The sequence below is a fragment of the Megalops cyprinoides genome, chromosome 17, assembly GCF_013368585.1.
Source record: "Megalops cyprinoides isolate fMegCyp1 chromosome 17, fMegCyp1.pri, whole genome shotgun sequence".
NCBI lineage: Eukaryota > Metazoa > Chordata > Actinopteri > Elopiformes > Megalopidae > Megalops > Megalops cyprinoides.
This window is the reverse complement of record NC_050599.1, coordinates 1,978,330-1,992,321: the sequence shown is the minus strand read 5'-3', so window position 1 is coordinate 1,992,321 and position 13,992 is coordinate 1,978,330. Positions and strand designations below refer to the sequence as shown.

The 13,992-nt window shown below is 47.5% G+C and overlaps 1 protein-coding gene across 1 annotated transcript in view; it reads left to right on the top strand.

Annotated features, from left to right (window-relative positions):
• Positions 1-5,063: 5,063 nt before the first annotated feature.
• Positions 5,064-13,992, top strand: part of LOC118792335 (T-lymphoma invasion and metastasis-inducing protein 2-like) — a 52,783-nt gene continuing 43,854 nt past the window's right edge. The window contains exon 1 of the mRNA XM_036550167.1: positions 5,064-5,207. The gene's annotated coding sequence lies outside the window, so the exon portion shown is untranslated. The remainder of the gene's footprint in view (positions 5,208-13,992) is intronic.

Genomic DNA, 13,992 nt, shown 5'->3' with positions numbered 1-13,992 from the left:
CTGTCAGAACCGCTCGAAAGAGCCCGATTCCCTGTGAGAAACCTCAGAACCGCTCGAACGAGCCCGATTCCCTGCGAGAAACCTCAAAACAGCCCAAATGAGCCCGATTCCCTGTGAGAAACCTCAAAACAGCCCGAATGAGCCCGACTCCCTGTGAGAAACCTCAAAACAGCCCGAACGAGCCCGACTCCCCGTGAGAAACCTTAAAACAGCCCAAATGAACCCTATTCCCTGTGTGCAAAGACCCCCCTCCACAGCCCTGAACATGCATGGCCTATAGGCCGATTTGCCAAAGGAATCTACTGTATATTTCCTGTAATTCCACACTCCACACAGTGGAGTTACTCCCTCCACACTCACGAACGCACCGGTGGGGGGGGGGCTTTTGGGAGGGGGGATTTATGCACACAAGTGTTCCGTCTGACCGCACGCGCGTCTCAGGTCCGCGGGGACGCCTCCGAAAATGAGAAACATGAACCTGGCAAACCGCTTCGCCGAGATTTAATTTCACAACTAAATACAGGCGAGAGGAGCTTTATCCGCGTGTGAAGCTGGGCCGGGCTGGCGTGGTGTTCTGCCAGGCCGCTCACACTGACGGCTCACACTGGGGGCATTGTGGTACCCGGGCCTGCTGACGTAGCCACACCAGTGCTGCATTGTGCTAACGCAACCTGAACCCCACCCTCAGGCCTCTGCAAGGCTCACTGCTCTAAACACTGAGGTTTTATGAATGATATCTGCGTGAGTGTGTGTGTGTGTGTGTGTGTGCGTGTGTGTGTGTGCACCTGTGTGTGTGCATGTGAGTCTATGTGTGTGTGTGTGTGTGTGTGTGTGCCACATACCAAGTATTCAGTCTCACTGTAACAACCTCCTGCAAATTTATAGAAATACCAGTTCCTGCAAGCTACCCTGTAAAAAAGGAAACAAAAAACAGAAAGCACATAATTTATACTTTCTGAACCTAGGTAAGATGTTCAAACTGTTTTATTGCCTTTTGAAAAATTGAATTGAAACCTCATTGTGGTGTCCCATACAGGATGGAGAGGTATTGCCACCTCTTATGTTTCTCTCAGTAAAATCCTTCCCATGGCTGGCTCCTTCATGGCCTGTAATACAGTCTAATCCTTTTCGGGTGAAACCAGGCTTATTAAAAAGATTTTGGTCTATTGTTTCTGGCCCATTATGTATAGTGTATTGTCTGGAATTAATTAGCTCATCTAATTAATGGGACTAGAGTTCATTACTTTGATGATCACTTCAGTGCAACCTTTAAAGTAATTAATTTGTAAGTCTTTTGTGACTCAGTAGTTTCAAAGTACATATAAGTACATCTTTTTGAGCGATTCAACGGTCTTTAGGGTTGGATTCGAATCAGATACCAATCAGATGCTCAGAGCGACATCAAAGTGCAAGCTAATTGCTGCTTACTCCATCTCCCTTAAGCAGAAATCACTCAGGACGGAACAGATTATGAACTACAGTATGTTAAAATGGTAAATGCCTAAATTACACTGCTTACACCAACTGCCCTCAGGAATGGCTGTAGGTCTGTGAAGAGGTACTTTACGCAGGTGGAGGGTACACCTGGTGGGATAAACTCAGGTATCCATGATGTATCGATGATGGAGGCATGGGATAATGACCACGGAGCCTCAGAACATTATACCCATGAGATTATGTTTCCACTTTATGGACAGAGGAAAACATTTCCTTCTTGGACTTACTGCTAATTATTTTTATTAGACGCAGACAGGCATAATGGTGTTGTTTTCCTGTATGCATTAAAAAGCATGAGAGTACAGTGTAAAGGACTTCTGGTGCTCAGCAAATTAAAATCAGGCCTCTCTGGTCACAGGATAATGGGAGAGAATGTCTTAATTGGTTGTAGGGACTTCCCTTCTTTTTATAGACTTGCAATGAATTAATTCCTAATGTAATATTCTTAACTTGTTTTGGCATGTTGTGTGCTATTAGGTCCTATTTAAAAAAAATTGATTGAATTGCACTCCCTTTTCTCTGAGCTCAATAGAATCATAAGATCAAGACGTGGCAAGCACAAGCCATCCCAAATGAGTTTAAACTCTCAGGACATGACGGCAAGAAGGTTCTTTCCTCGTAGGTAAAATGTCATCCTCTTGATTATCTAGACAGCGTAAAGATCCCTGGCTAATGGCTTCCACCCTGTCCTGAAGCTCAAACAGAAATGAGGTCATAATACATAAAGGAGGCAGGGAAACTCGAGTTCAGGAAGACAGGATGTGGAGGTTTCGTTTTCCCACCTCAAACCGGCACGTCTCATTTTTAGTTTTCACTCCAGACAGTCCCTTCGAACTTCCCAGTGTACATGTGCCATAATCACGCTGTACCAAAGCTTCATAAAATAAAGAGAGTCTTTGTTGTGACAACTGGAGTGGATGCCCAAAACATTTTTGGGCAGAACACTGAATGTGTCCACAGGATTTTTTTTTTTTTCGTATAAGTGGTGTCCGTTTCATGGCCACACATCAAGCAGGCTCACATCCTGCGTGTTTCTGTCTTCGTTTCGGGTCATTTTGGCCTTGCGGGCGGTTCCAGAGTGCCACGGCCCAGTTGCAGGGCCGGGGGCGGGCTCCAGCTGGCAGCAGGGAGCATTTTTACTGGTCAGAGCTGATTGGCCTCTGAGACTGCACCAAACCACAGCGGGGTTTTGGGAACGCGGCATGCTCCGAGCTGGAGTGGAATTAAAAACAGTTCTAATGAAGCTTCGATCGAAACGTTCAGACCAGGACCGCAGGAACAGCCTGTTAGTTCTGTTACCTCTGTTCACGTTGCCAGTTCTCTCTCGATGTATCACCGTTTATGAAACAACAACAACAATGATACAATAGCGGTCCCCAGCTCTCTCATGTTCAGTCGTGCAAAGAATTTGCACGTGGCTTCATCACACTTACACCACAGCAGACAAAGCTCCAGTGTAATTGCCCCATTCTACACCACATGACCCCATTACCACAGCAATTACCCCCAGTGAAAGGACCCATCTCTGCGAGGAGGCGCAGAGGCGTGTGACGACGGCCAGAGCCTACTGTATAATCGCTTCAGGAGCACACTTATCCCCTTAGACTCATTTGTGTTAGTGTTTTCCCCTTTAGCTGTTTGCACAGCTGGGTATTTGCTTAGGCGATTCAGGTTATGCACCTTTACGGTGTGGTCAGCATGAGAGACCCATCTTGGAAATGAGCAGACAATCTTCTGAACAAAAGCCCAGTTTCAGAGTCTGCCCCTTACACAGCCCCTGTTCCAGTCAGCGTTCCTCTTCTGGCTTCAGTGTGACTACCATGGCTCTCCACACAAAGGTGGCCAAAGTGGCAGATTACAGGAGTGGTGAGGGTGAGGGAGTCACTGTACGAGGCCACGCACTCAGTTACATCATTAAAGGGACACATGCTTAGCTGGTATGACAGTGTCCGTGTGATTATGGTCCTGTGATACAGCTAGTAACGCCATCAGCTTTTAAAAATATATATTCAGACAAGTCAAAGTCCTTTAAATGTTAAATTTCATTGTCCAGATGCTTCAGCATCTCCTGGTGTTAAAATACAGTACGTACATTTTTTTTTTATTCTTGTACATGTAACTGCTGCAGATTTTGTTTCTTGTTTAAATAAGACAAGGTGCCTTAAAACGGTCTGAGGGAGTGGGGGACGGGGGGCGGAGCTGACGGGTGTCATGTGACTCCCATCCCCAGCCCACATCTGTCCGAGACATTTTTTTGATGGGGGTGGGGGTAGGATGTTACACACCGCCAAACGGGGAATAATTGCAGACTAACTGGCCGCTCAGAGCAGCCAGACGGTGAACAAAGCCCACTTTTAGAAGATCCACATCCTTAGCTTTCTATGGCTGTTCTGGACACCATTTCTGCAATGTTTTCCGCCGTACAGTCCAAATCTGCTGTTAAGAGTGGATTTATAGGCCTGTTATCACAGCCATTTTAGGACAATGGTAATAATCATTATTTTTGTTTATTTTTTTGACAAATCTGTAATGTACTAAAATGTCATATCTACATGGATTATTATGTTGGCCACTGGCTACTGTTGTATTCCAGGTGAAGATGGTGACCATCGGTGAAAATGTGTAAATCAATTAAACCAAATATAACAGTGTTCAAATCCGTTAATATTCTTGAATGCTAGGAGCTAAGGAGTTTTAACAGCAGCTAAACTTTCCCAGACTAATAAACAGCCTTGATGAAATAATCAGTTGCAATGTTGTTAGTGCTTAACTGCTCTAAAATGGCATCCCCCTGTTCCATCAAATAAATCCCAGCCCCCCGGAGAAATATGTCCTTATTGTTAAAATAAACACACAACATTTAATTAAGGCCCACGGGGGACTGTAGACTACAGAAATCACTGAAATTCTGATCTCTCTCCACGGAGCATAATTCACTCTTCATTTGAATGCCGTATTAACAGTCTAGTTCAAATTAGAGAAAATAAACCATTTTTTATTTATCCAATGTTCTCAGCAGGAGGAAGTTAAAGTTTTACACCATGTTAAAGCCACGCACACTGTCATGGTTTGGGACTGACTGGAACCCCAATGGGGTCTCCAAACCGATTCCTGAAAACCCTAAAGCATTCGTGGTGTTAGTGTATCACGAGTTTGATTGCCGAATCGTTTCCCTTGTGAAAAATGGTCAAGTGACACAGATTATTAAAGGTATTTATGCTTTGCGCTATGAGATCCTAAAAACAGAAACCGTATCTTCAAATGACGCTAACCTCACAATACCCACCACTACTATCCACCTCCGGTACCGGACCGCAGGCGCTGCTGCTGCGCTCTTTTTAACCCCTGGAACTCCCCAAACGCTCCTCTCATTGGCTTTCCCAAATACATATTCTAATTGTCTCTCTGGCTGCGCTCTTGCGATAGGTGGATAGAGATGTCCGTCAGATGGAGGTGTGGCTACTGGAAGCGCAGAATTGTGCGAAATAAGTTGATAGTAGTTTATGAAATTGTTGAGCGCCGATCGTCGTCTGGAGCGACACCGTGGAGCATGATCCAGAGCCAAAATAAGAGAAAGAATTGCGTTTAGTTAAAATAACAGTGAGACGTCTCGAAGTGCAATACTTTTTGGAAGTGGATGGAATTATTCAACTGTACGTTATCGAACGTCTTTTAGAGTCATCGTTAGGATAACTACGTGAAAACATCTGGTAAGTTTTCTGAACAACATTTATTTTGCTGCGAACTGAGTTAGCTAGCCAGTCCAGAACAGCAATTTACCAGCAGTCCTAACTGCTCGCAAGGAAACATTCGCCCTGATTGTACTTGCATTAACTTTTTCCAGTGAAAGTTGATTTAATTTGGTATTGCATCTAACATTCTCATACAGCTATTGTAATGTATTGTTAGAGAATCCACAGGGTCAGAAATGCTTTCGCCGCATATGATTGCACGTCTCCGGGATTTTTTGTGTTAGGACCACAGCTGTTGCGTCTCTCCCCAAACAATAACATTACCATATCTATAGCAAGCTAATAATCCGTCCTATTGATGCAGAAACCTTCGATGGCGATTGTTTTTAGTTATCTTGGCTAATTGTTTGAACCTACAGACAGCTTTATCAGAGAATAAGTTTTGGAGTCGGCATCATTTCATAGACGTGAAGTTTTTTCCACATTTAAAACAATTAAAAGAATTGTTCACGTGACATCTGTTTCTGAAACTGATGAATGGATCGCGCAGCTGCTCAGAGGAAATCAGAAGCCACCTGTAAACAGTTGTGTGTAATTATTGTGCATTTTTGTAACTTTATATTGTAAATAATTAAGTGGCTGGTCTATTAGCATGTGGGGATTTTACGTCAATAGTAAAACACTTTAAGGGAAACCCGAGGCGATCTTTTTAGTAAGACAGTGTGTTCCCACCTCTAAGTTACAAGCATTTTCCATTTTAGTGAACGGTCACGCCCTTAGAGGAAAGTGCTACGGGTGTGTTCAAATGACAGTTTTATTGATGCGATTTTTAATTGGTTTAACTGGTCATCTTGTGAATGTGAGCTCTGTGCTGTCAGATGTTACAGTTAGAAAAACTTTTGCGAGTTTGGTTTGTTTTGCTTCGGTTCGGCTCGGCTGTGCTGCATTATTCAGTGTTAGACTTTTCGGGGTTGTAATTATGGAGAGAAAAAGTTTTTTTGGCAGAGACCTCTGGATATGTGAAACGACCATTTGAGGAAACGGATTATGTCCCCAGAGTCACTGATTCAAAATTAACTCTGTATTTTGTCTAGACTGGGCAATTATTGCGTGTTTTTGTTCTCAAGTAAGCTTCTACGTTTACAGTATTGTCAGCGCTGATGGTCTCAGAGCTGGTCAGAGCTGACAGATAGGCTACGCTTACTCGCTAACCTCGCTACATCGCCAGCTACCACAAAAAAAGTGTAACTCGGGGTCACAGAGTGACCGTGGCGAAAACTGAAAGGTTTTGGAATTACATGGGGGTATTTTGCATCGTTGTTTCTGGATGTGTGTGCAATTAACACTCAGAAATATTAATGGTGAGTAACCACTCCCACCAGCAATGAATGAATCTTGATGTAGTCTTTAAAGTCCTGTTTGTTGACAACATCTGGCGCAAACTGGTCCATGCTTGGCACCATTCAGGTATAAGCAATATATACATGTTACTTATTAATTCAGCCTGAATGTTGTTAATCCCTTGAAGAACCAAGGCTCCAACAACGGCAGAACAGCTTGGTCAAGACAGATGATGAAAAACGTTGGCGTCATAAAGGTCCCCTGTTCTTTCTCTGCCTGTGAAAGACTGTAAAACATGGCCGTTAATTACACACACGGCTGCTTATGGGCCGTGTCCAGCAGTCCGCTAACGGTCGCGTTAGCAGCGGCGGGTGAGTGAGTGAAGACACCCAGGAGATTATGGGACGTCAATATCGCCTGAGGTTATGCAACCACCCATTTGCGTAACACCCGTGCGAAGTGGCACTACCGTGTAGTATGAATTGGATCAGAAACTTGACTGATAGCCTTTTTACAGGGAACGCTGGAAGGTGCACTGATCCGTACTTTCTTACTGGACTGTGGGTTGGTTTGTGATGTAGATGCCACTGGTTGTCATCTTTGTAGGCTTCAAAGCTCCTCTGACCACCTTAATGTGTATTTTCCTCCAGCCCCGTGTCTGTCTGTCCCCCAGCCTGTGCAGTGATTCGGCCAGCTCTCCCTGGGTTCCTGCGTCTCTGGTCTCTTGGCGAGTTTAGTGTAATATTGTGATTCAGGCGGTGAGTCACTGCAGGGCGTAGAACAAATGACTCGCGATGCAAAAATAATAAGATGAAATATGTAACACTCCCAAGTATAAACGTCTGGGGCTGACCGTGGGTAGGCTTTCCAGTGTGTTCCCCGTCTGTGACTGATGTATTGTATTACTTATTAAAACAGAGAGTGACTGGCAGACAATTCTGGCAGTTTTACACCTTATATATTCACTAACCTGGTTATATGGCTTGACTTCTGTTTCACAGCATGCATGTCTCGCAATCCACTGTACTGTGTGCTGGATTTATACTGCTGCTGTACACGGCAGAGCATCAGGCTTTGAGTGCTGTCCTCTCAGAAGTGACACTGACCTTTATGAGAGGGCAGTTGTTTTGTGCTTGCACAGTTTGCTTTGTAGTTGTGAGGAGAGGCACAGTCTATAGAAACGCTGTAAAACTGAACGATTTACATACAGACAACACAAAAAGAGGCAGAACAGGAATTCAATCCAAATGAAGCTCCGTGCTGAAAGCGTACATGGTTGGCCAGCACTGGGGAGGCCCAGCGTAAATCTACTTGCAAGTTTAACAAGATTCAGGGACGTCTCTTAGGTATCCATCTCATTTGGTTTCATTTCATTTAGCGGAGGTCTGAGGTCTGACAGGGGACCCCTGTGACCTTTTGGTGCAGAGGCCAGGGAGAGGAATGCAGCCCCTTGACAGCCCTGCCGTTTGGAGATCACGTTTATTGCAGGTTTTTTTTCCTGCGCCTGTCTGCTGATTCATAGGGCCTGAAACCCACCTCCTTGTCCCGGTAAGCACCGCTCTTTGTGCCTGTGCTGGTTTGGAGTGATTTAAATGCCCCCGTCCTCGGGGGGCTTTGTTGTTGTGGAAGTGGAGCAGCAGCCGGGGTGAGTGTTGAGGGTGTCGGAGGAGGCCCAAACAAAAGACTCTCTGGAGCTGCAGAGGGGGGGACAGCCGGCGCAAACATGCCGTGGTGCAGTGGGGGTGCCAAGGCGTGCCATTGGGCGTAGGTCCTACTCTGCCATGGAAACTGGGCTGCGTGGTGTCTGCCCGGCTGTCACTCCCGAGTCCTCCGCACCCCAGCAAAGCTCTTTATTAAGCCCAGCAGGCTGACCTGCTCAGGCGGTTCAGTTACAGATCCGAAAAGCATGTGTTCCGACCGGTACGTCTTAAACTCTGATCAGCTATGTACTTGGAGTTTGAAAGCAGTAAAAGAGTTCTGCCTCCAGCAGTATTTTTAGCACAGGAAGTCTGCCTTGAGATTTGGCCGATGTTATCTTTTGAATGCGGCCTCGTTGGCTATCGTTTGGTTCGGACTGAGCGGGAGCCGTTGGTGGCTGCTGAAATGTGGTGATGGCGGAAATGCAGCTCTGGCACGGTCAGTGCTGAAGGCTCGCTGGGGTATCGCCGCTGTTACCGTGTGATGACAGGCATGCGCTGGCCTGGCGTTGGGCCACCGGCAGGGGAGCGTCGATAGCACTGCAGTGTCTGACCGCTTGACTCCTGTCCAGGACGTTCAGTCTGTTTACTCTGAACGGACGAGTTCCGTGAGATTTTAACGTCCTGCTGGGAATCGATCTTTCCCCCTTTCATCAGAGCGTACTTTACAGAAGCATGCAACGTATCAGATGGACTGTTATTTCTCAGCGAACAGTATGATCTTTCATGTTGCTTCGCAACCTAAACCTAAAGGTTGAAATGTGATGCAAATGGCTTGGTTTTTGTGGGTTGTAGTTAAATGCGTTTCCACACAGTATATTCCAAGCTTCTGTTTTTATTGGTGTAGTTTAGGTTTTTCTTTTTTCTCTGAGAGTTAGAATCAACATTGAGTGTTCCATCTGCCTTCTCGGGCTCCATGGAAACCATACAGTGCTGCTGTTGGAGCTCTCCTCGTGTGACCCTGAGGAGGCTGTGTGTTACAGCTTTGCCTCCCTCCTGATTCATTCACTGGCCTCTGGTGTAGTCCCTATTTATGTGTAATCACATCGGAAAATAGCCCTGAATCAGGGGACAAGCTACTGCTGTCGTCCTACAGAGGCCGGGGTCTCTTCGTTATACAGCTTCATCGGGAGCTGATGTCTGATCAGCATGCGTATGGCACTGTGTGGAGATTGAATGGTTGGTATTTTCCCCCTCTCTGGTGTTCAGTATCGGTAATGATGGCCGCGGTAAAGGGGCGTGATGCTGTGCCGATCGGTGCAGTGCCGCGGTGCGGGACACCTTGCCAGCTGCTCTCCCTGCTCAGTGGAGCGTGTCCGAGCAGAGCAGTGGAGCTGAAATCCGCGCTGCGCTCTCTGCCGCGGACAATGCACCCACCCCGCGCCGCTGCCGTCCTCCCGCTGGGGCATGAAGGAGGGGAGAGGGGGCCCGTCCGCGTAGGGAGGTGGTCGCAGCCCAGTTGCAGGCCAATCGAAGGATCTCCCGAGCCTGTCGTTTAATTATCGCCCTGCGGTCGTGCTGTCAGCCCCACGGCGTAGAGAGCTGTGACAGTGTTCACACTGCATCCAGGGGCACAGGGAGCTGCTGCTCACTGAACGTAAAAACGGTCTCTGATAAACATTGATCTGAGTACAGTTTGAATGTGACATCAGTGTAATGGCTTTTGTGTTTTGGGAATTTTCAGTGGGTTATTCATGCTGGTCTTCCTTGTGTCACAGTTACCCAGAGCCATTCTGTTAGGGACAGATTATCAGCAGCTTGTGTCACCAGTCGGCCGTAATGTGTGACATCTAGACAAACTTTTATCTAAATTATCTGTGAGCGAAACTGATACACATCACATTTAGTCATTGAGAGTGTGTTGAGTGCCTTCTCAGTTTAAATCTCACTGTAGAAAGACATTTCTAAAAGAATCCTGTCCTCTTCTCTCTCTCCACACTGGCATCTGTGCCTCTGAGTGTTTGTTAAGGATATAGGCGAGGTGTTCAATGGGAGGGTGTTTGCTCTCTGGCTGAACAGATGGAGGCTGAAGTTACTCCCTAATTCAAATGAAATTACCACCAAGGGACAACAAATTGACGTGTTTAATGAGATTAATATGCTTGTTTAAAATAGATTTTTATTCCTTCGCGTCACGTTGCAGGGACAGTTGATGCGACCGTGTGAAGGAAATGAAGATTAAAGGTAGTGAGGACAGGTGTAAATATGGAGGAGATGAGGTTACGAGTTCATGCGAGTACAGGAGGCCAGTGTCTGTGTGAATAGAGAGGGTGGGGGTTTGGGGTTGGGTGGCTGCTTCTCATTTTTCTGTTCTGATGACCTTCGACCTCTCCATTGCTGTTCGTTGTCATGGTTACACCTCGTAACACCTCGTTGTCATGGATACCTCGGCCTGAACACCACCCTCAGTGCCCTGTTCAGTGCCCTGGCAAAGGGAAGGAGCCGCTTCGCCCGCTGGATCTCGCTCGTCACTGTCTTTAGCAAACACTGCAGTAGTGAAGGCCAACACCTCCATTCACATCCGACGTGTGTGTGCGGGACTCTGGGTTCAGGTGCGTGAACCGTGGCTGTGATGGGTTTTGTCCTGTTTCTGAGCTTTTCAGGACGGTGTGTGAATCGCGCGAATGTGTGTTTTCATCAGAGGGACGGCCGGTCGCCGTCCCGGACCCTGCGCAGTGGATGACGGTGTCTGGGCTTCCAGTCCATCCCAGTGGCTGTGCTCATCCTTCAGGCAGCTGTGTAATTATGGCTGTATTTTTATCACAAAGGTGTAAAATTATCCCAGAGCACATCCGCTGGCTGAAACATCCTGTCATTACCCCGCACTACACTGCTGGAGAGTGAGTGAACCTGTACGTATGGACTCCATACTTAGGCCTGGAGCGGCAGGCAGGGTGCTGGGTCCCTGAGTGAGCTTCACATGGGGACTGACTTTGTAATGGTCTGTGTGCCAAAAGTGTAAATGCAGGACAATATACAGGACTGAAAGATCTGTAAGATCAAGTAGACCGAAGTCTGTCTGTTTGCAGTGTGTGTGTATACACGTGCGTCTGTGTGTGTATACGTGTGTATACGTGTGTATGTGTGTGTGTGTGTGTGTGTGTTTATGTACACAGCTGGGAGCAGGCGGTGGGGTAGGGTTATGAAGCAGGACTGTAGGCCAGTGTGTGTTTGGCATGTTTGCTGAGCAGGTCGGTCTCTCTAACGGCTGCACTAACAGTAACCCTGACTGTTTCTGCACCAGGAGCTGGACTCCCCCCCCGGCCAACATCTTAATCCATCTGAACCAGGTCTGATTGGCTGAGCAAACACAGCTGCAGCAGGCCCCGCAGCTGCAGTCAAACCACCGCTTAATGTTATCATAACGTTCCCGTTGCGTTGCTGCCATGTTTTTGTAACGTGAGAGCGCTGGTACAAGTGTTACAAGGTTTATCTGAGAAGGCGTTGTGAATGGAGCTTTATGGTTGCCAGAGCGGAGGGGGTTAGGTTTGCGCTGCGTTTCTCCCCGAAAACCATCACATGACCCTCACCCTCAGAGCCTCCAGCAGACCGTCATCCTCCTGAACATGGTTTGGAGTGGAAAAGACGTGGAGGGAAAAAACAAAGGATCAGAACAAACAATCTGTGGAGTTAAAAGGGGTGAGCTGGCTTTGTTCTTGCAGCTGAAGCCTCCGCAGGCTCGCAGATTAACCCTCGCGCTCACCCGGGCTCGGAGAGGCCCGCGGGGAAGAAAGCCCCTCTGTTTCAGCCAGCCTGGGCTGCAACGGCGTGGAATGCCTGCTACATTTTCCACCTAATTAACCTTCATTTTCTCCTGCAGAAGCAGGCTTTCTTTCCTCGGGTTTTTGATGTAGGAATGCGATAGGCTTGGCCGTCCTGCCTTTTGTAGTTGTCTGTAAGTCAGCTCACGCCTAGTGTTGACTGGGGAGCGGGGTGCTGGGGGGGATTGTTTTTGGGTCAGAGAAAATGTGTGCTCCCAGCAGCTGAAAGACGCTCGATTAGACCCATTTGAGGAGCTAATGCTTCCAGGAATCCCAGGGCGGGGCCGATACCATCTTCATGGCTTATTTCGGCTGAAAGATCGCCTTAGTCCAGTGCAGGTTTTCATATTCTGCCTCGTTTCTCCCTAACAGAGTGGGCCTGTCACCACAGCCTCCTGTAGGGACGTGTTGCTCAAAACACTTGCTGGAACAGTGCGGTGGACCCTCATTTCAGTCTGACTACTTTAGGTTTGTATTTTCTGTTTCATTCCAGTATAGTACAGTAGGTACTACTGCTGAAGGCAGCGGTCTCTGAGTGTTCAGAGAAGGTCTGAAAGATGGGGGAGAGGACTGTCTTTCCTCTCTTAGAAATCCCTGTGTCTGTCTGAGCTTTGAAACGAGCCAGTTATATAAACCTGCTTTAACCCTCCATCAGGCCAGCAGCCAATCAGAGTGCTAGTTACAGGTGTGCTCACTGTATGTAGTATATTCCTCCATGACAGATGTTGAAGTGTCTGAACATGGTGTTTCAGGTGTGCAGTTTGCTTCCGTCTGGGGCGGTGTTGTGATGTAGCCCTGTGAGCTGTGGGTGGGGAGGCTGTTCGGCCGTTTCGGAGCACGCCCCCCCTCCCCGCCCCCCCCCGCCTCAGCGTCTCTCAGCACTTCCAGGCTCTCAGCTCCAGAGGGCATGTCATAAAACGACAGGTGCTGAAAACCAGAGCGCAGAGGAAAGGAAAGGTGCTTTCTGGAACATACCTTTGAGCTCATTAAAGTGGGCAAATATTGCCCTTGGCCAGCCCTCCCTCTGCTTCTCCATGGTGAGGGACTGCCTGTGTTTTCCCTGCCTGTGCTTCACTGCCTGTGTTTTCACTGCCTGTGTTTTCACTGCCTGTATTACACTGCCTGTGTTTCAGCTCTACGCCACGCCTTACACTGCCGTTCAGACAGTACCTCAGATGGGATGAGGGAGCTGGAGGCCTTCGGGTTATAAACATTTGGAACACTTTCTTTGTCCACTTGTTCAGAATTGCCTTTAATAATATCAGGGGAGGTGCTCAGCGAAGTCCGGTGGGTTTCTTTGTGTTGCAGTCAGTATTCCCGAGTCAACACGGGTATATTAGAGTCTACATTAGTACACTGGAGCCTCTCTACATTAGTGCATTAGAGTCTGCATTAGTACACTGGAGCCTCTCTAAATTAGTGCATTAGAGTCTGCATTAGTACACTCTCTGCATTAGTACATTCTCCACATTAGTGCATGTAGTGCTTCATGAAAGCCACCTGCTGCCTCAGGCGTGTCATGTTGTGGGTGGAGCTTTCCCAGCATTCTGAACTGTGACTGGCAGGAGAGCAGCTAGCAGTGGCAGCTGGGGCCAGAGGAACTCTGGGTATGCAGGAGCCGAGTGGCATGGGAAATGCTTGCCTTCGGAAGAGGAGAGTGTGTTCGCTCAGCCTTTTGGGTGTTTTAAAAAGTGCTGCATTGTTTCTTCTGTCCTCTGGTGGCTTGGATAACTGAAGATTCAGTGTAATCATAACCCCACGGCCATCCTGGGTGGCTCCTCCTCTCAGCAGTGCTGTTACTGAATGGCCTCCCACTTTCATCTCTGATGTTCAAAGTTTTCCAGACGCACACAGAAATCCCTGTGATGTCGGGCCACTGCAGATCCGAGGACGGAGGCCTGTCTGTGGGGCAGAGTTTGGGGCTGTCGGTGGGGGTAAATAGTGTTTGTGTGTACATACACACTGCAACTTTCAGGGTCTGGAGGTTATCAGCTAGGGCTTTGG